The sequence below is a fragment of the Dipodomys merriami genome, unplaced genomic scaffold, assembly GCF_024711535.1.
Source record: "Dipodomys merriami isolate MVZ:Mamm:240054 unplaced genomic scaffold, mDipMer1.0.p SCAF_7, whole genome shotgun sequence".
In the NCBI taxonomy this organism is placed as follows: Eukaryota; Metazoa; Chordata; class Mammalia; order Rodentia; family Heteromyidae; genus Dipodomys; species Dipodomys merriami.
In genome coordinates, this window is record NW_027206290.1 from 68,210,695 (window position 1) to 68,234,756 (window position 24,062).

At 45.9% G+C, this 24,062-nt stretch overlaps 1 protein-coding gene and 1 pseudogene across 1 annotated transcript in view; both read left to right on the plus strand.

Annotated features, from left to right (window-relative positions):
- The window catches only part of LOC138816816 (immunoglobulin gamma-1 heavy chain-like), a 37,464-nt gene extending 25,113 nt beyond the window's left edge, over positions 1 to 12,351 (plus strand). Inside the window, exon 8 of the mRNA XM_070006914.1 lies at positions 12,301 to 12,351. The gene's annotated coding sequence lies outside the window, so the exon portion shown is untranslated. The remainder of the gene's footprint in view (positions 1 to 12,300) is intronic.
- On the plus strand, positions 15 to 24,062 carry LOC138817124 (signal-regulatory protein beta-2-like; annotated as a pseudogene).

Below are 24,062 nucleotides of genomic sequence, written 5' to 3' on the forward strand. Positions count from 1 at the left end.
AGCTTTGTGCACAAATGCTCGGGAATAGTGTACAGCCCCTGAGTTCAAGCCCTGGGACTGGCATCGAAATCATTATCATCATCATCACCATCATCATCATCACCATCATCATCATCACCATCATCAAGTCACTGATCCATACAGTAGGCTTCAGGCTAGTGAGAGGACTGGGTGATGAATGAGATTCCTTGCCAAGTCATACAAGTCTAATGTTCTTTATGGTTTCTGGCTAGGAGGATTTTGTTTCCTCATTTCCAGAGTGAATCCAAGTACTGATACCAATCAAGTCAACCTTGAAAGTCTCCAAGAACACATTCATGTTCTTACCACACATGGCATAGACAAATAATACACAGCTTGATCAGAACTCAAGGGGTAATGTGTGACCTCCCTGGGGTGGATATCAACTCTTAATCCTCTGCTAACCTTCACCTGGGAGAGTGTTTAATAGAGTCTGGAGCCAGGGGCTGTCACTCACACCTGTAATCCTAGCTACATGGGAGGTTGAGATCTAAGACCCAGTTTGAAGCCAGCTCAGGCAAGAAAGTCCATGGGACTCGTATCTCCAATTAACCACTAAAAAGATGTTAGTAGAGGTATGGCTCAAGTGGTAGAGAACTAGCCTTGAGAAAAAAAAAAAGGCTAAGGAACAAAGTGCCCAGGCCCTGAGTTAAAGTCTCAGTACTTGTGCACATGCATACGTGCACGCACACACATACACACATACCATATACACTCATGGAGCAGAATCCAGCCCTAATCAAAAAAAACATGTCTCTTTGTAACTACTACTGTGCCTAATTATTGAGTGTCAGGATCTAAGGTCTTACTGAGGTGGGGGACCCCAAGAAGGGGAGAAAAGAAAGAAAATGCTCCTGTGGAATGTCAAAGGTGATCCTGAGGCTCTAGTGCCTTAGTGCTTCTAGTGAGAGTTAGACTGGAGGCCAACTCCTGAGGTTACCGCATATACTTATGGTGAACCATAAAGACAATTGCTGGGCATCCAGAGTGTGAGGACAGAGCTGGCCCTGTTCCCACCACATGGTCCAGTAGGCAAGGTCAACATCAAACACAAGCATGTGACTCTACTGTGCAGCTTTTCATCACTGCAGCCTCACAGCTGGGAGAACAGTTAAAACAGAAAAGATTTCTTCTGCCTATGGTTTCAGGGGCTCAGTCCACAGGTACTTAGCCCCATTCCCTGGGACAGAACTTCATGGTGGTGCAGGTGGGTAGTGAAGGAGGAAGAGGAGGTTCTTTACCTCACTGCAGCCACAAAGAGAATGAGAAAGGAACTTGAGACCTAGCCAAGCAATAGTGGCTCACACCTAACTATCCTAATTACTCCAGAGGCTGAGATCAGAGGATGGCAAATTGAAGTCAACCCAGGCAGGAAAGTACATGAGACTTTTATCTCCTATTATTCACCAAAAATCCAGAAGCAGAGCTGTGGCTCATGTGGTAGAGTGCTATGCTTGAGTGAAAAGGCCAAGTACAAGGCTGTGAGTTCACAATATCGGAGGCATCTCTCTTCTGGCCAGCTATGGTTGGCTAGGTGTAGAAGGAGGAAGAAGGCGGGGGAGAGGGGGGAATGTGTGAAGGAAAAAGAGAAGCCAAGTGCAGGTAGCTCACACCTGTAATCCTAGTTTCTGGGGAGGCTGAGATCTGAGGACTGTAGTTCAAAGCCAGTCCAGGCAGAAAAAATTCATGAGACTCTTCTTTCCAATTAACCACCCCCAACCAGAAATGGGGCTGTGGCTCAAGAAGTGGAGCTCCAGCCTTGAGCAAAAACAGATCAAGCACTGCTCCCAGGCCCTAAGTTGGAGCCTCTTAAGTAGCCCCCAAGAACGTACTACTCTGGGGCTGGAGGCTTGAGTCAAGTGGTAGAGTATCTGCCTAGCAAATGCAAAGCTCTGAGTTCAAATACTATTACTACCAAAGAAATAAGAGAACCACTTGAACTGCAGTGTGAGGGCAAGACTGAAAAAGAGTGAATGAGGCAAATTTAAGAGACTGTCAGAGACAGAGATGAAATGTAGAAAGAGTAAGAGAGAAAGAGATTTAAGATTGTTAAGCACTGTCCAAACTGGATTACAGCAAAATCCCAGCACTGGGGAGACTGAGACAGGAAGATTCTAAATTCAAGGCCTGTCTGGGCTACACAAAACCCTCTCTCAAAAACAAAACAAAGCACAAAAAACAACAGCCAAAAGAAATCCCTAGGAAGACTGAATGTTTGATCACCCCTGATTCATATGAAGTCCTAACACACAACGTAATGGTATCATGAAGGGGGCCTTTGGGAGGCTCATATGGCATGAAGGCAGGGGCCTTGGGAATGGGGCCCCTGGGGAGAGGAGCCAGGGAGCTGCCACACGATGACACAGTGAGAAGGCACCATCTGTGAACCAGGGAGCCGGCTCTCCCCAGACACTCAATATGTACTGCTGCCTTAATCCTGGCCTTCCCAGCCCTGGAACTGTGAGAAACAAATTGCTAAGGCTCATAAGTCACCTAGCCTATGATATTTTGCTATGGCAACACTCATCAAGTCAGAAGAAGATCCTTTTCCAATGAAAGTATGAATAGGGTTGAAGTAGATTGTTGGAATGTATGAAAATAGAATGATGAATCCGGCAGAAATTGTTTTAGAAAGGGAGAAGGGGAAAAGGAGAGTGAAGAGGAAGTAGTATTTATTAGAATACATTGTAAACATGTGGAAATGTCACAATGAAATCCCTCCTTGTAATGTGAGCTAGATAGACAGACACACAGATTGATTGATTGATTGATTGATTGATAATAAAGGGGGGGGAATAATAAGTGGTCAAAAATGGCATCAAGGTATTCCAGCATAACAGAGTAGATGGAGGGGAAGAGCACAATGGGTAAACTGAGTCACAGTAGGTGACCATCTTGTGATCAAGAGGCATATGCATTGCTCAGAGCTAAAAGAGGAAGTGTGTCTTGTGTGCACTTTCCCATCCCTCCACTCTTGTCTCCCCAGACCTAGATGCCCAGGAAAGCCAACCCTCTTCCACCCAGCAGAAAGAACATGCTAAGACTCACTCTCTCTCTCTCTCTCTCTCTCTCTCTCTCTCTCTCTCTCTCTCTCTCTCTCTCTCTCTCTCTCTCTCTCTCTCTCTCTCTCTCACACACACACACACACACACACACACACACACACACACACACACACACAGAGTCCTCCTATAGAACTGAGACTATCTTCCCCCTCCCAAAGTATAACTCCTTGCTCACCCAAAGCACTACCCCTAGGAAGACTCAAAGCCAGGATCCCCACCCAACTAGGCCTCAAACTCGTTTACCACCAATGCCTCAAGAGCTGAGAGGACAGGGTCCTAGGCCTTTGAAGCCCCATGCCCAGAAGACCTTTTCCTAACTCCAACTGTGCTGCTCAACTGAGCTGTCATACAAGGCCATGCACCTCATACACCATAGCAGACTGTGTCTTCAGGCTCCAGTGCCTGAATGAGGGGTCCATGGAATAAAGCTTGGATATCAGAGCATCTGCTAGGATATTGGCAATCACCTAGAAACATATATGTGTTCTATATAAATGGAGGATAAGCAGGAACTAAAAAGGTATTGGAGCCAGGCATCTGTGGCTCCTGTCTGTAATCCTAGCTACTCAGGAGTCTGAGATCTGGGGATCACAGTTCAAAGCTACCCGGGGCAGGAAAGTCCTTGAGATTCTTATTCCCAATTAACTAAAACTGATGCTGTGGCTCAAAGTGGTAGAACACTAGCCTTGAGCACAAAAGCTCAGGGACAGGGCCCAGGCTCTGAGTTCAAGGATGGCTTAAATATATATATATATATATATATATATGGGTTTAGAAACTCCTGGATTCCAGCTGCTCAGAAAGCTCAGGAATAGCCACTAAGCCACTCCAGAACAAGGGGCTGCAGGGGTATGAGGACCATCTTGAAATGAAAATATGGAATTGATAGAATATTCAAATAGTCTTCAATCTCATGTCTACTAGTTCTAATGCTGTTAACATGTGTTGCAGTCTTAAGCAATGCTTTAATAAGGGGAAAGGAATAAATATTAAGAATGATAAATTAAATTGGAAAAATATAAAGGAAAGGGTATAAAACATAGAATCAACACTAAACTACTAACAAACAGTAAGTTAGAAAAATCAACAAGCAGAAATCAATAACCTTTACTTGTGCAAGCAAAGATCCATTAGAAGACATGACAGAAGATACAAGCATATACACAAGAACAAATCAAGTTAAATAGACAATTTCCACCAAAATAGGGACCAGAGTCTGGATTTATTCTCTAAAAATCTGGGGAAACTATTTACAGTGATCATAGACATGACATTAGTCATGGAGCCAGAAAACTTAAGTTGCCCCATTGGATGGAACATCAATGAAGTAAGCAGAGATTGCCCTCAGATTGCTCCCTTAGAAAACATCACCACCATGTGAGAAGGGAGATCTTGGGTGGAGCCCAGAGGTTTCTCTGGGTTGAGAAGGAGCTGAAAGTCCATGGAGGCCACAGTAGCTGGAGTTCTCAGGGTGACACACAAAATAATAGACAGCTTCACACAGAGAGACCTCCCTGTACAAAAGGCCCCTTGAATGCTCAACAGAAAAAAAACTGGAAAATGTATTCACATGAGGGAACAACCCAAGGCAGAGGTGGGGGAGGGGGGCAGGACCTCACCCAAGGCTAAGAATAAAGCTTGATCCTACCAACCCAAGAGAAAAAAACCTCATCATTCACAGAACATTTGCTGGAGCAGACAAGTTCCCACTCATCACAGAAGAATAATGATCCCAACACTAAATGAGGTTGTTTTTCTGGCCCACAAAGCTTAAGCATGAGATGTAAAAAAAAAATGTAAACTGTTTTCATACAATTTAACCACATCCCCAACAAGTTCAAACCTATTTATAGAAATTCAAACCATTCAATACCCACTGCAGTAAAATTCACATTGTCTGACGTTCAATTAAAAAAAATTATCAGGCATGAAAATGGCAGGAAAATATGATTTAAAATAGGGGAAAAAATCAATCATCTGAAACTTAACCAGTAAACACAGATGGTAAAATTGAAGTACAAGGACATGAAAGTTACTATAAGTCTATTTCTGCGTGTTCAAGAAGCTAAAGAGGGTGCCGATAACTTAAATATGTAATCCTAGCTACTCAGGAGTCTGAGATGAGATCTAGAGGATTTCAGTTCAAAGCCAGCCCAGGCAGAAAAGTTCAGGACACTCATCTCCAATTAATTAGAAAAAAATCTTAACTCGGGGCTGGGAAGGTGGCTCAGTGGTAGAGCGCTTGCCTTGCATGCCTGAGGCCCTGAGTTCGATTCCTCAGCACCACATAAGCAAAAAGAAAAAAGCCAGAAGTAGTGCTGTGGCTCAAGTGGTAGAGCACTAGCCTTGAGCTGAAGAGCTGAGGCACAGCGCCCAGGCCCAGAGTACAGGCCCCACGACTGGACCCAAAAAAAAAAAAAAAAAAAAGAAAGAAAGAAAGAAAAGAAAAGAAAAAAAGAAAAAATCTTAACTGGAAGCATGACTCAGGTGGTAAAGCATCAGTTGTGATCAAGCTGCCCAAGTATGAAGCCCTGAGTTCAAACCCCAGTACCAAAGGGGGAAAAAGGCAACAAAACCAGAACCATCAAAAGTGAACAACACAGAGATAGAAGTCTAAAGAAAAATCAACAGAGCAGCACTCAGCGGTAGGAAAACTTCAAGTGGTCTAATAAACAAGTTGTGGGAGTCCCACAAAAATGGGAACAGACAGAATATTTGAAGAAATATCAGTTCCCATGAATGCCAAAGGTGACAGAAACCATAGGCCATAGGGCAGAAACCATATGAGTCCTAAGCCGAAGTAACAAGATAAAAACCACACCAAGGCCAGATGCCGGTGGCTCACACCTATAAACCTAGCTACTCGGGAGGCTGAGGTCTGAGGATCACCTTTCAAATCCAACCGGGCAGGAAAGTCCATGAGACTCTTATCTCCAATAAGCCACCAGAAAACTGGAAGTGGCTGTGTAGCTTAAGTGGTAGAGTGCTAACCTTGAGCTGGAGAGCTGAGGGACAGTGCTCAGGCCCAGAGTTCAAGCCCCACGACTACTACCACCACCAACAACAACAACAAAAAAAAAAGCACACCAAGAGTATCGTATCAGATTACATAAACTGGTCACATAAAAAGAATTTTAAATGAGACATGAAAACAGAACTGTTAGATTCAAAGAAACATGGATAAACAAGATAGCAGATCTCTCACTAGAATAATGCAGGCCAATTGACAATGGAAGGTCAAAAGTGTGTGACACAAATGTAAAAGAAGCCAGGCCAGGCGATGGTGGTTCACATCTATAATCCTAGCTACTGAGGAGGCTGAGATCTGAGGATCATGGTTTAAAGCCAGCTGGGCAGGAAAGTTCTTGAGACTCCTATCTCCAATACTGGAAGTGGTGCTGTGGCTCAAGTGGTAGAGCACTTGCCTTGAGCTGAAGAGCTCAAGGACAGTGCCAGGCCCAGAGTTCAAGTCTCAACAAGAAAAAAAAGAAAAAGAAAAAAGAAGCCAGGTGGCTCAAACCTGTAATGCTAGTTACTCAGGTGGCTACGATATGAGGATCATGATTAAAAACAAGCCCAGGCAGGAAAGTCCATGAGACTCTTACCTCTAGTTAACTAGCAAAAAACAGAAGTACTGACATAACTCAAGTGGTACAGCACTAGCCTTGAGCAAAAAAAAAAAATTAAAAAATGAAGCATGAGACCCTGAGTTCAAGCCCCAGTACCAGCACATAAACAAACAAACAAATAAATTGAATGTGAAGAAGAATCCGCATTCCATTTCAGAGTGTCCCACAGGATAGGATTGAATAGGAAGGCAACATTTGGCATAGTAGGCGGAAGACACCACCTTTTTTGTTTAAAAGAGTAAAATGTACAAGCATATAAAGTTGCTCATGTTTTTTAAAAGAGAAATAAAATAAAATGTTATGTATCTTAGAGGGAGGAAATAGAGTGGAAGGGACAGGAATGAGAACTAGATTTCCATGAATGTTGGCAGGGAGAGACTAGGAGAGGCTGAGGTAAGGGAAGCACTGTACAAAAAGAAAAAGTCCTGGGGCTGGGAAGGTGGCTCAGTGGTAGAGCGCTTGCCTTGCATGCCTGAGGCCTTGGGTTCGATTCCTCAGCACCACATAAGCAAAAAGAAAAAAGCCGGAAGTGGCACTGTGGCTCAAGTGGTAGAGCGCTAGCCTTGAGCTGAAGAGCTGAGGGACAGCGCCCAGGCCCAGAGTTCGGGCCCCACGACCGGACCAAAAAAAAAAGAAAAAGTCCTTACCTGACTCATGGAATCTCAAGCCCTCTATACATCATCTTTATAATGACAATAAAGTGAATTTTTTAATAAACATAGATGTATGCTCAAAATAATCTAAATTGATGATCATTGCTGTAACTGATTTGAGTTTTAGCAAAATCACCATGGCTTGCCTTCCAAGTATGAGTTGTTAAGTATTGAAAAGCCGAATTAAGGAGGCTACTTTTATAAGAGTAATGATAAAGATTTATTAAGAGAAGAACGCTGGAGTTGAGACCTTGGAACAAGGTGAACCAGGAAGGTGGATATTATGCTAGAGAATAACTCGCCATCTTCATTTCTCTTCTCTCTCCTTCCTCTCTCCTCCTTTGTCTGATGGAATCTCAGCCCTCCCTTACAGAGATGTCTGACCCCTAGGCACAGTGCCAGCCCGTGCTGGTAGCTGACCCTCATCTGCATATGAAGTGGCTTTTATCCCAAAGCCATCGATGTGAGACAGTTTGAGAATGATGTGGAGCTTCCAGATTTCATACCCTCGACTTCCTGCCTGGAGATGCTTCCTCCTACAGCTTGGTCAGCACTGCCCTGCTGTTCTGTGCCTCTTCCTTACTCCACTCCCTGCCAGGTAGTCCACCGTGAGGTGCAAAGGATCCTCGGAGCTCATTCCCTGGGTCCTCTGAGGCAAGAAACACACACACACACACACACACACACACACACACACGCACACACACACACGCGCACACACACAGTCAACCTTTGCAGCCACCACAGGCTGCCATATTTTAGAGCTCTGTGCCTGCCTCCTTGGCTTCACTCTCTGCTAACTCCCAGGGAGGTGAGCATGAGGCTCCTTGCCCTGTAGAACTGTCCTCCTCTCCTCCATGTGGGCCTTTCCTATCTTCCTTCCAAATGGGCCATGTTTAAACTTCCTTCCAGGTTGTGGCTGGGTTCAAAAGATGCCCCAATAGATCGATGGGTGAAAGCCAGATCCACTTTTGTGAAAGCCTGGGGAGTCACACACGCAGATGGCACATCTTCCACATTCTGTTTATCAGCAGTCACAAAGTCCCACTCTGATTCCAGGGATCTCTCTAGTGAGGAGTGGCAAAGTTATGGAAAACCACAGGGGGCTTGTTGTCACTATTTGTGAGAAACAAAATCTGCCTCCTACCGTTGCCTCCTATTGTGTTATCCTTTTGTATTTGCACCCAAGGGTCACTTCCTCCAGAAACCTTTCCTAGCCACACTAAGTCAGGGACCCCTATTGTAGACTCTCAGGACCCTTGTTCAGGTCATATGACTCCTACCTTTCCTCCTGCCCTCCCCATCCGAGTAGGAGCTCCCTGGGGACAGGACCACAATGAGTGCAAGCTTAGATGGGTATAGATGCTACTTGAGCATGTTTTGCATGAAGAGAGAATGTGGCGAAAGCTGGATATCGGTGGCTCACGCCTGTAATCCTAACTATTCAGGAGGTTGAGATCTGAGGACTGTGGTTCAAAGCCAGCCTGGGTAGGAAAGTCTATGAGACTCTTGAGTTAATCACAGAAAAAGCCAGAAGTGGAAGTGGTGCTGTGGCTCAAGTGGTAGAGCGCTCGCCTTGAGCTGAAGAGCTGAGGGACAGTACCCAAGCCTGGAGTTCAAGCCCCATGACCGACAAAAAGAAAAAGAAAAGGCAGAAGTGGTACTGTAACTCAAGTGGTAGTGCTAGCCTTGAGCAAAAGGAGCTTAGGGGCAGCACCCAGGCCCAGAATTCAAGGCCCAGGAACAGAGAGAAAAAAAGAATGTGAGGGAAGAAGGCTGTTGTTTCAGTTGTGCCCACAGTGAGCTGCTCGGCACACCATGTCCTGGAACTCCAAGCACTATCATCACATGTCACATGCAAAGCTCCTACTCTAAAGATGTACAAATCACCTGGCTGGAGAGGAACGTGGTGGGACCATTGATCTCTTCAAGAATTCAGATGGGACATTCAGCCAAGACAGTCACATCCTGGTCAATACTTCAGGAGGAAAAGATGTTTAGCTGCCAAGTGTTTCAGGACACCCAGGCATTGGAACAGGCAAGCAAGTTCAGAGACCAACCAGTGGACTTGGGTAAGTAGGAGTGGAATAATCAAGCAGCTAAAAGCTCAGATCTCCTGTCATACCAGCTATGTGGAAGATGAAGATGTGAGGACCATGGAGAAAGGAGCATAGTGTCGCAAAGCCAGCCCCAGAAAAAAAAATAGTTAATGAAATCCCCTTGCAACACATAAGCTAGGCTTGTTGGTGCACACCTGTGATCCAAGCTACATGAGAAGTGAAGATGAGAAGACTGTAGCACAAGACCTGCCCCACAGCAAAAAAAAAAAAAAAAATGTACTTGTAAAATAAAGAAAAAGGAGTTTGGGATATGGTTCAAGTGGTAAAATGCTTGCCCAGCAAGTATAAGGACCTGATTTCAAATTTCAGCATAACCAAAAGGAAAAAACAAAAAAACAATGAAATAGAGACGGGTACCAATGGCTCATACCTGTGATCCTAGCTACTCAGGAGCCTGAGATCTGAGGATCAAAGTGCAAAGACATTCTGGGAAGGAAAGTTCTCATGACTCTTATCTGCAATCAATCAACAAAATGGCAGAAGTGAAGGGGTGGCTCAAATGGCAGAATGCTAGCCTTCACCCCAGGACCATCACAAAGAAAACGAAATGGAAGGAAGGAAGGAAGGAAAAAGAGGGGAGAGATGGAGGGAGAGAGGGAGTGAGCAAGAGAGGAAAGGAGGGAAAGAAAAGGGGAAAAGAAGGAAGGCAGGAAGGAAGAAAAGAAGGGAACAGATCAGACTCCAGGCAAGGGAGCTAGTTTAGGCACTAGGTTCAAATCTCAGTCACACACACACACACACACACACACACACACACACACACACACACACACACACACACTCAGCAGACAAGCTAGATTCTCATGCTAACTGTACTATGCTCACTATGTGTGGTTTTACCTGTCCAAAACTCCCTTCTTTATTGTAAAGTGAGGAAGAAATTATAGCACCCTCTTCCTTGGATGCCTTTGGTACTGAACAGCAGGAAGTACTGTTTTCATCACTCAGCTGGATGCTGATACCACCTGCTCATTTTATCAAATGCTGTTGAAAATCACTACATTAGTAGGAGCTGTCTTTTTCCAGTTCTCACACAGAAGCCATCCAGCTTTAACAGGTACTGAGCATTATTAGGTACTTTTCTTAGCTGTTCTGTCTTCCTATCCCAAGTTTAAAGGTAAGGGAAATGGACCTTGGTACTAGTGTCACATGCCTTTAATTCTTACAACTAAAGAGACTAAGATCTGGAGGATCATGGTTTGAGGCCATTCCAGGCAGAACAGAGGGAAGCTAGATGAAGTAGTATGAGCCTTTCATCCTAGATAAGACTGGGAGCCTAAACTGGGTAGATAAAGATCCAGGTACATACCCAGGCAAGAGGTGAGACTATCTTAAAAATCACCATCATACCTAGCTACTCAGGAGGCTGAGGATCATGATTCAAAGGCAGCCTGGGCCAGGCATCAGTGTCTCACACCTGTAATCCTAGCTACTCAGGAGTTTGAGTATGAGGATCACAGTCAAAGCCAGCCCAGGTAGGAAAATCCAGGAGACTCTTATCTCCAATAAACCACCAGAAAACTGGAAGTGCTGCTGTAGCTCAAGTGGTAGATCACTTGCCTTGAGCTGAAGAGCTGAGGGAGAGCAACAAGGCCCAGAGTTCAGGCCCCAAGACCCACCCCACCCCCAAAAAAAGCAGCCTGGGCAGGTTTATCACTAATTAACCACCAGAAAGCCAAAAGTAGAGTTGTGGCTCAAAGTAATACAGTGCTAGCCTTGAGCATAAAAGCTCAGGAGCAATACACACCCAATCCCATGACTGGCTCAAATAAAAATAAAAATATCCAAAATAGCAGAGTGCTGGTGGCTCATGCCTGTAATCCTAGCTACTCAGGAGACTGAGATCTGAAGATCTCAAAGCCAGCCTGTGCAGAAAAATCCGTGAGACCCTTGTCTCCAATAAACTACTTTTTAAAAAAAAGTCAGAGTGCCAGCCTTAAGCAAAAGCAGCTCAAGGACAGAGCCTAGGCACTGAATTCAAGCCCCAGGGCTGGCTCAAAAAATAAATAAATAAACAGCATAAAAAAGACTAGAAATAGTCAGGCACTGGTGGTTTATACCTGTAATCCTAGCTACTCAGGAGGCTGAGATCTGAGAACGGAGATTGAAAGCCAGCCCAGGCAGAGAAGTCTCCATGAGACTCTTATCTCCAATGAATCACTCAAAAACCAGAAGTAGTGCTGTGGCTCAAGTGACAGAGTACTAGCCTTGAGCACAAAGAGGCTCAGGGACAGTTCCTATGCTCTGAGTTCAAGCCCCACAGCAGACCAAAAAAAAAAAGGCTAGAAATGTGTCTCAACAGCAGAATGCCTGCCCAACAAGTGTAAGGCACTGAGTTCAAACCTCGCTACTGCCAAGGGGAAAAAAGAAAAAACAAAGAAGATAAGGAAACTGAGCTGAGAGGAGACCACAGTGTTGTCTTGGCAACTGAGGCTGAGCCTGCCTGGAATGAAGGGATGCAAACAGGAAACAGGCCTGTCCTGACCATGCTTATCTTCCTGTCACTGGGTGGTGATAGATGGACCCTGGTAGGGAGGAGACAGGGAACATTTAAAGAGGAAGAGAAAGAGGAAGTTGACATTTCCCAGGAAGAGTTAAGAGACCATGGCTTTGCCTCAGCTCCCTGCGTCCTATTCAGGTTACGGGCACAGAAAGGACAGCCCTCCTCTGTGGCATAGGACCTTTCATTCCCTTCTGTCTTATCTACAGGGCCAGGGCCAGGAGGAAGATGTGCCTCATTACCTGTAGCTATGACACCACCCTCCACCTCCACAGCCCTCTGATGCCTGTCCCTCTCCCCTGTCATCTGCAGCTCCCAAAGAAGATGAGGGAGGCCTACCCCAGGAAGTGAAGCTTCCTGGCCACTCTTCACTTCCAAGTTCAAGACCATGATGGAGAAACTAACAGGGACTTAGGACTCCATCCCACAGGAAAACCCACACCTGTGGTTCTGGCTACTTCCTGAGCCTACGGGGAAGTCCACCATGGGCTCAAGGTTTGATGTGAAATTTTGACAGCCCCATTGAGAGAATGGATTGAAAGCTAATAAACTTAAAGGGCCCAGCTGCATTATTTACTAGGGAAAGGCAAGGCACAGCCCTACAGCCAGGCGCCAGGAATTGGATGTTTCTTGTAGGAGTGTCAGTGGGCATGGTGGCTTGGGACAGCAAAGGTTGTATTGAACATTCCCATGGCCTAGAGCCTAGTATTTCTGCTCTCCTGTTATACCCAAAAGGAACCCCCAGAACTTCAGCTTAGGAAGCTGAGGGACAAATATATACACTATAACACTGAGAGTAGCACTGGTTAAAATTAGCAACAGATACAAATATGTGTCTGCAGGGTGAGGGCAGAAAGGTTGGTTAAGCTCCAGGTGAGACCTATTCAACCATAAAACTCAGTGGATTCCAACTACACTTAGCAGTAGTCTAAATCTTAGCAATGGAATATCCATAGAGGATGTAAAGCATAAATCATGACACTCTTTTGTATAAAAACTCAAATGCATGGGGCTGGGAAGGTAGCTCAGTGGTAGGGTGTTTGCCTTGCATGCATGAGGCCCTGGGTTTGATTCCTCAGCACCACATAAGCAGAAAAGGCTGGAAGTGGCGCTGTAGCTCAAGTGGTAGAGCACTAGCCTTGAGCTGAAGAGCTGAGGGACAGAGCCCAGACCCATGACCAGCAAAAAACAAACAAACAAACAAACTTAAATGTATTTAAAAATATTCACAAATAGTATGTGACTCAAGAAAACACAGGAAAAAGAATTACAAAATATAATGAAAGCCCTGGAGGGAATACTGTAAAAGGGGGATTGCAAGCCAGGTGTCAGCTGCTCACACTTGTAATCCTGGCTACTCAGGAGACAGAGATCTGAGGATCACAGTTCAAAACCAGCCTGGGCAGGAAAGTCTGTGAGACTCTTATCTCCAATTAACCACTAGAGGGGCTAGGAAGGTGGCTCAGTGGTAGAGCACTTGCCTTGCATGCATGAGGCCCTGGGTTCGATTCCTCAGCACCACATAAGCAAAAAGAAAAAAGCCGGAAGTGGCTCTATGGCTCAAGTGGTAGAGCGCTAGCCTGGAGCTGAAGAGCTGAGGGATAGTGCCCAGGCCCAGAGTTCAGGCCCCACGACTGGACCAAAAAAAAAACAAAAAAACAATTAACCACTAGAAAACCAGAAGTGGTGCTGTCCTCAAGTGGTAGAGAGCTATCCTTGAGCTGAATTGCTGAGAGACAGCACCTAGGCCCAGAGTTCAAGATCCACAACTGACAAAAAAAAAAAAAAAAGACCTTGAGTTCAAACCCAAAGCACAAAAGAAATAATCGTTATTGTAATGAGAGTGCAATGATGCAAGTCTCCACAGGCTCAGAAACTAAATGGCTGCTAGCTGATGGGGGAAAAAAAGAGCAGCAGGGAAAGCCTTTCTGAAAAAGAGCATTTAAGCTGTTATCTGACGAGCTTGGGGAATACCTCCTAGCCAAAGGGAACCTATTGTGCCAAATTCTAAAGTAACATATGAGATTGGAATGGTCAAGGAAGAGAAGGGAGTTGGAGGCAATAATAATGGAGACATTAGAGGAACTCAGACCACCCAGAGATACTACTGGCCACAGGAGACATTTTTAGGATTTTAATCAAAGAATAGAAAGGCACAAGAGAGTTTTAATCCACAGAGCAAATTACAAGATCCAATGCAAAATTCTAGAAATTTCCACTGGCTCCTGTGGGGTAAGTAGATTAAAGTAAAACAAGCAATCAGAAAACTGAGGTTGTACCCAGAGGTAATGGGAGTGAGTAGCTGAGAGCAGAAGGCAGAGATGAGGAGAAAGTGATGAATGAGAGGAATTCATGGAAATGGAAATGGCAGGATGTGCTGGGGGTAGAAAGGGAATGGGGAGAGAAATTGAGGCCAGTTTGTGACTAGGCTGAGCAAAGGACCAGATAAAGAAGGCAAGTGGAAGGATAGATTCAATGGTGGGAATTAGAAGTCCAGGTTGAAATTTGTTAAATATAACATTTGTTCAGCCTCCAGTGGAGTTATGGCATGAGCAGACAAACAGATATGCTTGGGGTGCCGGAGAGAGGGGTCAGGGTGCAAAAGAGACTTATGAAGTCATGGAGTCTATCCAGCAGGTTACTAGAGTAACTGGTCAACAGAGCTAAAATATCCTGATTTCCCTTTTCTATCATTCTGGCCTCTCAAAAGTGTTTGGATACAATGCAATCTCCAGGCCCTGGTACAAAACAGGTATTCAGCAGACATGGGTTGAAAGGGGAAACCAAGAGATCAAATGCTTTCCGCTTGTTAGAATGGCCTGATTAGAGATATATGTGTTTCCTTTTCATTTTCCTATCTGCTGAGGATTATCAGCATGATTCTTCAACTGATGGGTTGTTCTGTTGTGATTTTTTTTTTAACAATTGGATGTAGTCTGAATTAGTGGCAGAAAAAGCAGCCTATGGTATCTGCAGGGGATAGAGTGTTGGGGTGGTCCCCAGTAGCTTTGCGGGAGCCTGCGGGAAGCTTGCTTGCAAAAAGCCTGGGAGGGACAGGAAGCATTCACAGATGAGCAGTAGCAGTGACCACCCAGGAGGTGCTGAGCTGGAAATGCTCTTGGTACCACTGAGTCCACCCTCCGCCCCAACCTGGTTACAGATAGGAAAGCTGCCCTCAAGAGCTCAGATGATGAGACCAAATGAGACAACGCCACCAAGTTTATTTCTGCTATACTGCACTGTAGAAATTCTCTACAATCTAACATTTCTAGATGTGCCGTTACTGGGGCTTGAACCTAGGCCTCTGGGTTTTTTTTGTTTGTTTTTAACTCAAAGTTGGTGCTCTATTATTTGAACTACAGTTCCACTTCTGTCTGTTTGCTGGTTTAATTGTAGATGAGAGTCTCTTGAATTTTCCTGCCCAGGCTTGCTTTGAACCAAGATTCTCAGATCTCAGCCTCCTGGGTAGCTAGAATTACAGGTGTGAGCCACTGGCACCTGGCTAATATTTGTGTTTTAGTCAATTATCCCCCGGTGGTTCTAGTGGTTTCTCCTCCATCCATTGGTCCTCCCACCATTCTTCTGCCCAGAGTATCTGAGGTGCCTTTGTGTGATACATCAGCCCATGCAGGCTTCTGCTAAGAAGGGCTTCTGCACTTGAGGGCAGATCCACACAGGTGCCAGGACTGGGGAACCCAGAACTTCCTGCCCATTGGCTACAGCTCCACCCACAATCCTCTTAAGCATTCTGGGACTTCAGCTAGCTCTGCAATGTGGTCTCAGGTCCTTTCCACACAGACAGAAAGCACCCTCCATCTGCACTTCTGTTACCAGGCAGAGAACAGAACTCTATGAGGCCTGTCACCCTAAAACCCCCTGACTCTCTTTACAAATTTGATCTACTTTCAGGAAGTCAGGGTAGGACTTTTCTCTAGAGACCACTCTGGGGTTCTCCTCCTCTCTCCCACATCCTGAGTAATGTCACCTAATCCCAGCAGGTAACTGAGGTGAGTGTGGGGAATGGTAAAGAAAGGGCTGACTCTTCCAGGGCCTATATTTTTCTAAACTTCTGCACCTTTCATCTGGACCTCAGCTTTTGGAACTCAAAGGTGCATTTGCTCTGTAACTGCAGGAGCAGCTTCCCTGGAGACTGATGCATGACATTTACCTGCTGACTGAGTCACAATAAAACACGCCAAGCAGAAAGGGATCTGTGATAAACAGATTGCAGAGCTCTTCAGCGCCACCTGCAGGCAGCTTTGTTAATGTTGCTGTCTCAACAAAGCTATCCAAGAAAAACAACAGGGGGATTTGCATAACGTTATTTCACTTTAATCCGTTTATTTGCTCATAAACACCGATTTGACTTGAGGGGATCTAATGTATCCAACCATTTTAAAAAAACACACAATTCCCTCTGTGTTTTCTTCCTATAAATTTCCAGTACTCTTCCACTAGTAATATATAGGAAGAGAGAAAATAATGAATTTCATTTAGACCATGTGCAACCCTCATTTTTCTTGGTTCCTAGTGGAATTCATTTCAAGCTTTGCAGAACAAAACAAAAAGAAAGAGATAGAGAGAGTCGTGTGGAGGGCAAATTCAGACAGTGGGCAGCCCGGCCTGGTCTCAGATTTCAAAGGTCTGAATGTTCTGTGGATGGTTTCCGTGAAACTTTAATAAAAGTAATTTTTACTTCTAAAAGTAGCTTCTATAATGCTTTAATACTGGTAAGCATTGGCTTCATCTTGAGAAAGTTTTATTTTTCCATGTCTACTGTTTTGTATTTTCAGATTTTCCAGTATCTCTTGGTGTCAGCTTTTGACCCTCTACGAAGAGTGTGTGTATGTGTGTTCAGGTCCTTTCTAGAACTTCTGTTGCTAAGCTGATGACACCTAAGCATTTGGCAAGAAAAACACTATGTACAGGGGCATGTCAAAAGGAGATCTGGAAGAATTTCATGCGCCACCCCAGCTCCACAATTAAGAGAAATCATTGCACCAGGTGTCAGTGGCTCACACCTGTAATTCTAGCTACTCAGGAGGCTGAGATCTGAGGATTAAGGGTCAAAGCTAGTCTGGACAGGAAAGCCTTCGAGACTCTTCCCTCCAATTAATCACCAAAAAGATGGAAGTGGAGCTGTGACTCAAGTGGCAGAGAGCTAGCCTCAAAAGTGGAAAAATAAAAGCTAGGGGACAGCCAAGCTCTGAGTTCAAGTAACGGCACAATAAGTGAATTAATAAATAAATAATAACAACAGTCTAATAGAGGAAAGAGTGCATGTTTGATCCTGTGGTCCTTAGAAGCAGGTGCCGCCAGACCCTGTGGAAACAAGGCTCAGCCTCACAGACACATAGATGAAGGCAAATAAAGACCACATGAGCCAAGCGGCCAGTGGCTCACACCTTTAATCCTAGCTACTCAGGAGGCTGAGATCTGAAGATCCTGGTTCAAAGCCAGCCTGGGCAGGAAAATGTGTGAAACTCTTATCTCCAATAACCACCAGAAAACCAGAAATGGCACTGTAGCTCAAGTAGTAGAGTGCTAGCCTTGAGCTAAAGAGTTGAGGGACAGCGCTCAAGCCCGCAGTTCAAGCCCCATGACCGACAAAAAAAAAAAAAAAAAAAGACCACATGATACAACATAAATGTGACATTCAACAACAGAGAAGAACTTCAAAAAACCTTTAAATAAGAAGGAGGGATGTCTGCAAATGGTGAAGTCAGAGGTCCCAGAGGCTCTCTCCTGCAAGGAAACATTAATTCTAACACCAGTGGACCAGCTGCCCTCATAAGAAATTTAGAAACTAGTTTGGAGGTTGCTGCAGGCCAGCAAGTTAGAAGCCAATTGCATTTAAACTCCATAGGGAGAAAATGGCCTGAAGTTACCAGAGCCCCACTCCCCACACCTCCATCACACCCCGAATACAAGGCAAGAAACACAGGAGGGACAACACAATTCCTGCCTTGTACCTGAGGGAAAAGGATGGTATGTTCACTCAGTAGTGTGTTGGCTTTACCATGACTGAATACCTGACATAGGCTACCCACGATGTAATGGATAATTTAGTTAGCTCACCATTTTGGAGGTTCAAAGACATGGTACAGCCTCAGTCTAGTTCTGGTGAAAGCAGAGGCTAGCAGCACAACATGGAGGGAGCATGTATAGCAGAAAGCTGTCAAGACTCAAACCAGAGCAGAAAGAGAAGAGAGAGAGAGGCTAGAGTTCCCTTCTAGGTCATGCCCCCAATCACCTAAAGATCTCCCACTAAGCTCCACCTTGAATTTCAGGACCTGGGCACTGTTCCTGTGCCACAGCACCACTTCCAGCTTTTTCTGAGTAGTTTATTGGAGATAAGAGTCTCATGGACTTTCCTTCCCAGGCTGGTTTGGAACCACAATTCTCAGATCTCAGCCTCCTGAGTAGCAAGGATGACAGGTGTGAGCCACAAGCACCTGGTTTGGGGCCCACCTTTTAAAGGTCCATCTCACTTCCCAGTATCAATACCCATAGTCAGGCGCCAGTGGCTCACGCCTGTCATCCTAGCTACTCAGGAGGCTGAGATCTGAGGATCGTGGTTCAAAGCCAGCCTGGGCAGGAAAGTCCGTGAGTCTCTTATCTCCATAAACCACTAGAAAACCAGGAGTGGCGCTGTGGTTCAAGCAGTGGAGCGCTCGCCTTGAACTGAAGAGCACAGGGACAGTGTCCAAGCCCAGAGTTCAAGCCCCACGACCAATCAAAAAAGAAAAATACCCAGGACAGCAAACCTTTACATGTGGACCTTAAGGTAATGCTCAACATCCAAGCCTAGCAGCTAGCTTCTGTCTTGTCAGAATCTAAACATTGACAAGAACAACCTGGTGTGTGTGGGGGGGCGGGGGCAAGAGGACAGGTATGGAAGTATTGAAAACAAGCCTTCAACCTGCTGGACATAGTATGACTGCAGTGTCACATACAGACACTAGGCAGTGCACCAGGACCATGGCTTACTACAGTACCAGAGGAGCCACATCATTGACAATAACCGCCAGAAAAACCGGAAGTGGCGCTGTAGCTCAAGTGGTAGAGCACTTGCCTTGAGCTGAAGAGCTGAGGGACAGCGCCCAGGCCCAGAGTTCAAGCCCCATGGCCGACCAAAAAAAAAAAAAAAAAACGAAAAGCCTGAGGAATAGAACACAGCAAACCTGGTCCCGAAAGAGAGAACAAGCACCGAAGGAGATACCCCAGAAGAAAACTGGGAAAATACCTAAAAAATCAGATGACTATAAAATAGGGTAGGTGTTATGTTTAACTTTTGTTTGTGGTGCTGAGGTTTGAACTCAGGGCCTTATGCTTGCCAGGTAGGTGGTTTTCTGGCTTGAGCAATACTTTCAGTCCTTAACTTTTTAAGACACTGCCCAGTTGTTTTCAAGGAAATTGTAACATTTTACAGTTCTTTTTTGTGCCGGTACCAGGGCTTGAACTCAGGACCTGGGCACTGTCCCTTAGCTTTTTTTGTTGAGCGCTGTACAGGAGTGTTCATAAATGTTGTATTTGCAATATTTCCAAATCACAAATAGCTCAAGTCTGCCAACAAGTCAGCAGAAAAGCAAGCTGTGGTTTATCCACACAAGAAATACAGATGACAGTCTCACGGTATTTTCTACCCAGGCTGGTTTCCAATCCCAGTCCTCAGGTCTCAGCCTCCTGAATAGCTATGATTACAGGCGAGAGCTACCAAGTGTCTGGCTCTTCTGATTCCTTACAGATTTTCCATTAAACAACTCTTCTCTCAGCCAGCCACTCCATCCCTTTTCCCTGTCCTCTCCAGCCACACCCCCTCTCCTGTCCTGGGCGATTGTTCCTGGCTGGATAATGAGTAGATTTCCCCCCCTCCCCTTTTCCCTTTTAGAGCTCCAGGTCTTCTTGTCAAGTGAAAGTCTGCCTCCATTGGTCCCAGGGTCCTCAGAGCACAGCAGAGAATGAACCGCAAGTGCTGCAGCCTGGGGGCCCCCTGCTGGTGGCAGAAGGTGACACACTCCTCCGACAGGATAAAATGGATCATGGTGAGCACTCAGGACAAACAAAGAGACTTACAACTTCCAGCATGGCGTCTTCCCTGGGGTCAGACCCATGAGCCAGCAAACGCTGGAGCCGCTGAGGTGCCATTACTCCATCCACATCCTCAGTGTCACCAAGGAACATGCTGGAACCTACCTGTGTATGAGGCTCCCAGAGGACTCAGCAGGGAAGGTGGATGGGGGCACCTGGGTGCAGGTGAGGGGTGAGTACAAGGCCCTGTGGCTTCAGGACTGATCAGGCTGTTACACAATAAAAAAAAAAAAAAAAAAAAAATCACAGCAGCTTGCTGAGTGCTGGTGGCTTGGCTCACATCTAGCTTTTCAAGAGGCTGAGATGTGAGGATCACAGACTGGGAGAGAAAGGCCATGAGACTCTTATCTTCAATTAAACCACCAGGAAACCAGAAGTGGCTCTATGGCTTAAGCAGAAAAGGCCATTGATAGCACCTAGGCCCTGTATCCAAGTACCACAACTGACCACCCTCCCAAACCCGTCCCCAGCTCTTTTGCTGGCAGCTGGGATGATTGTATTCCTTGAGTCTCATGCCAGGGCCCAGAGTAGAGGGGTAGCAGTCACTCAGGGTGTGTTTGTCTCATCGAGATGGCTGAAGCCCAAGAGGTCCCTTTGTAACTGCCCAAGTCCACCCTAAACACGTATTGTGTCTGCTAACAGCCCATTGGCTACAGCAAGTCATGGGGCTCAGCTCCTAGTGAAAGGACTCCAAGTGGAGTCAGAACCTGGGGCTGGTGACCTGACAGCTGGTGATGTGGCCCTGATGTCTAGAGTTCCACCCATGGTAGCTTGTATATGCAGGACTTAGATCTATCATTCTATAGGAGTGTGTACTGTTCTTTTTTCCTTGCCTTGCTATGTAAGCAAGCTATGTGAGTCCCAGGCTGGTCTGAGACTCACAGTTCTCCTACTTTAGCCCCCTGAGTGCTGGGATTACAGGTATGTGCCACCATGCCCAGTTTAGCAGTGTAGGACTTGGTTGATTGGATTGTCTTCCTGTTTATTTGTTTGTTTGTTTTCTCCGTAGTAAGGGTTGCTTTTGGATTGGTTTGTTTTTTTAGTTTAGTTTTGTTTTGTTGGTGCTGGTCCTGGGGCTTAAACTTAGGACCTGGGCACTGGTCCCTGTGATTTTTTAGTTCAAGGCTAGCACTCTACCATTTTATCCATAGCTCTACTTCTGGCTTTTTGGTGATTAATTGGAGATAAGAGTCTCAAAGACTTTCCTGCCCAGGCTGGCTTCAAACCTTGATTCTCAGTTCTCAGCCTCCTTAGTAGCTTGGATTACAGGCGTGAAGAACCACCAGCACCCAATTCAGTAGTTGGGTTTGAACTCAGCCTTGCACTTTCCAGACAGCTGCCCTGTCTAGTATATTCCATTGGATATCCACCTGCCTACATCCTCCCACTGCCCACATCCCTGGGATCATAGACACACACCACCATGCCTGGCTTATCGATTGAGATGAGGTTTCACTAACATTTTGCCTGTGTTGCCCTTGAACCTCACTCTTCTCAAACTCTGCCTTCCAAATAGCTTCCAAGGGATTACAGCCATGCCCTACCATTCCTGGCTGATCACTCTAAGTACAAGTACATAACATGTAAACTAGGCAGCAGTGTGTGCCTGACAACCCACTGGCTGATCAAGTAGAACAGTGGACACGAGACCACCCAGATGCTGTGGACAGTCACTTTCGCTTGATGCCCACATTGCCAAAAAATTTCCTGGCTCCTTCGAGGTTCAGGTGGTTTCTCCTCTGAGGTCCTGAAATCCCATGGGGTCCTAGGTCCTCTGTTTCCATCCCTGGGTACTTTCAGGCTCTCTCTACCAATACACTGAGAATGACTTCCAGCAGAAGGAATTCAACAAGGATGATTTTTTTTGCCTTCAGGCTCTGGGGACCTGAGTCAAATGTCTGGATCAGCCAGTCAGTCACAGGAGCTGGTATCTGTGACCAGAGACAATGACCTCCTGAGCTGCCTGGCCCTCCAGCACTGACTTCCATATTTGTCTACGTCATCTCTGCTGAGGATGCTGGCACCTACTGCTGTGTAAAAATCCAGAGGAAACCCAACAGGCAATACCTGTCTGGTCAGATGTCCTGAGAGTAAAAGGTAAGACAAACTGCAGGGGAGGTGTTGAGAGCAGGTGGTCCCAAAGGCCCGACCAAGCCAGCTCTGCGAAGCCTCTGTATTATTATATAAGCTGTTCCCTAGAAGGCTTTGTTTTGTCCTCTTAAAAAAAAATCTCCTATTCCTTCAGAACCCAGTGTAGAAACAAAATCCTCCTCAATGAATTTTTTGTCTCCTCCCAGCCACAGTTAACCTCTTCCTGTTCTGGCCATCATCAAACTCTGCATAGACCATTTAACCATTCAAGACATGTCTGCCACCTGCTTATTGAATGTCCTACTAAGAGCTGGAAACACTGATAGAAAATCAGACACCGGCTGTGCCCCATAGACACACTGCCATGACCTCTATAGCTACAGAATATGACCTCTGGCCCCACCCCAGGTAGAATCTAGGCTATCCTAGGGATGCCAGCTCTTGGCCCAGGGGCTCATAATGTGGGGACGGGTGAGGGGAAGCATGAGACAGGCCCTCCCTCTTACAGCAAAACCATCTTTCCCACGGAGAAAGACTTTTCCAGGAAACCTGCAACCCAGATAGCTCCAACAGATGAGAGTACCGATCATCTCCAATGAAGTTAATGGGAGCCCACGTACTCGACACAGAGGAGGCCACGGACAATTTCGCTATGGGAAGGGAGCCATTTCCAGCAAGCTCACACAAGTCCAGCTCCGCTGCAGAGCAGGGACTCAGAGAACCATGTTCTAGCAGCCTAGCCAATAGATAGACAGATAGAGCTGTCTGCATGGGCAGTCTTGCCTGCGCAGTTGTGAATCTCCCACAACAATGTATTAAATAAGGTTGAGCCATGAGGCTACTTATAACGGCACTGAAGGGTGTGGCTGTGGGGCAAGGATTCTGGGATGGAGCCTTGCTCCTTGATAGCTGGTGTCTGATTCCATGAGCAAAGGGGGAGTGGAGGGGATGAGAATGGAAAGCCAGCCTCATGGGCTGTGTGGTTCCAGTGAGATCACAACTGTCAAGTGCCAGGAAGTGTCTGGGACATCATCTGTTAACACGTGGTAACTCCACATGGTGACGTGGAGCTTGGGGTAGAGCCAGCCTGAGGCTTTGTTTCTCATTTAAAATTTGTTTCTTCATTCGTTCATTCATTCATTCCATAGTGCTGGGAACTGAATCTAGGCCCTCACCTTTACTAGGCAAGGGTTCTACCACATGAGCCATACTCCAGCCCTTTTGGTTTTTAGTTTGTTTTTTGAGATAGGGTTTCACAGGCTGCCTTGGAACTCCTGAGTAGCCTGCATTACAGGTGGATGTCACCATGGCTGGCTTTTTTTTCTTTTTGTACTGACACGTAATTGTATTAATTTGTAGGGTAGGGTGGGATAATTCAATCCATGAATAAGGTGTGTGATGGCTTCTTTAACATATGTGATCCTGTGCAAGGCTTGTCTCACTGTGGGTCTGTCTCCTCTCCAGAGACTGGGCCATTACTCTGTATGGGAGTGTGAGCTCCAGGATTGCGTTAATTAGGAAGCACATGGTATGGAGTCTGAGGCAAAGAGGTGGAGCAGCCAATGCATGAGAGCAGATTTCCACTGCTTTGGGAGGTCAGAGTTTGAGATGGCATTGGTCTAAGCCAGATGTCAGTCAAGGCCAAGGCAGAGGGAGGAGTGGTCTTTGATCAGTGTAGAAAGGATCTGGTTCCAGGGACTATACAGCAGCTGGGCCCAGCCCACCCCAGGAACACAATGAGGTGTGGGCTATGGGGGTACAGACCAGGAGCCCTGGTGTGGATACGCTCTCCCTTCTGTCCCTCAGGCCTCTTGTCTGTACTTACAACTGTGGTCCTAGGGATGAAGGCGGTGGCCTTGGCTGAACTTCTACTGGCCCTGGCTGCCTGCTAG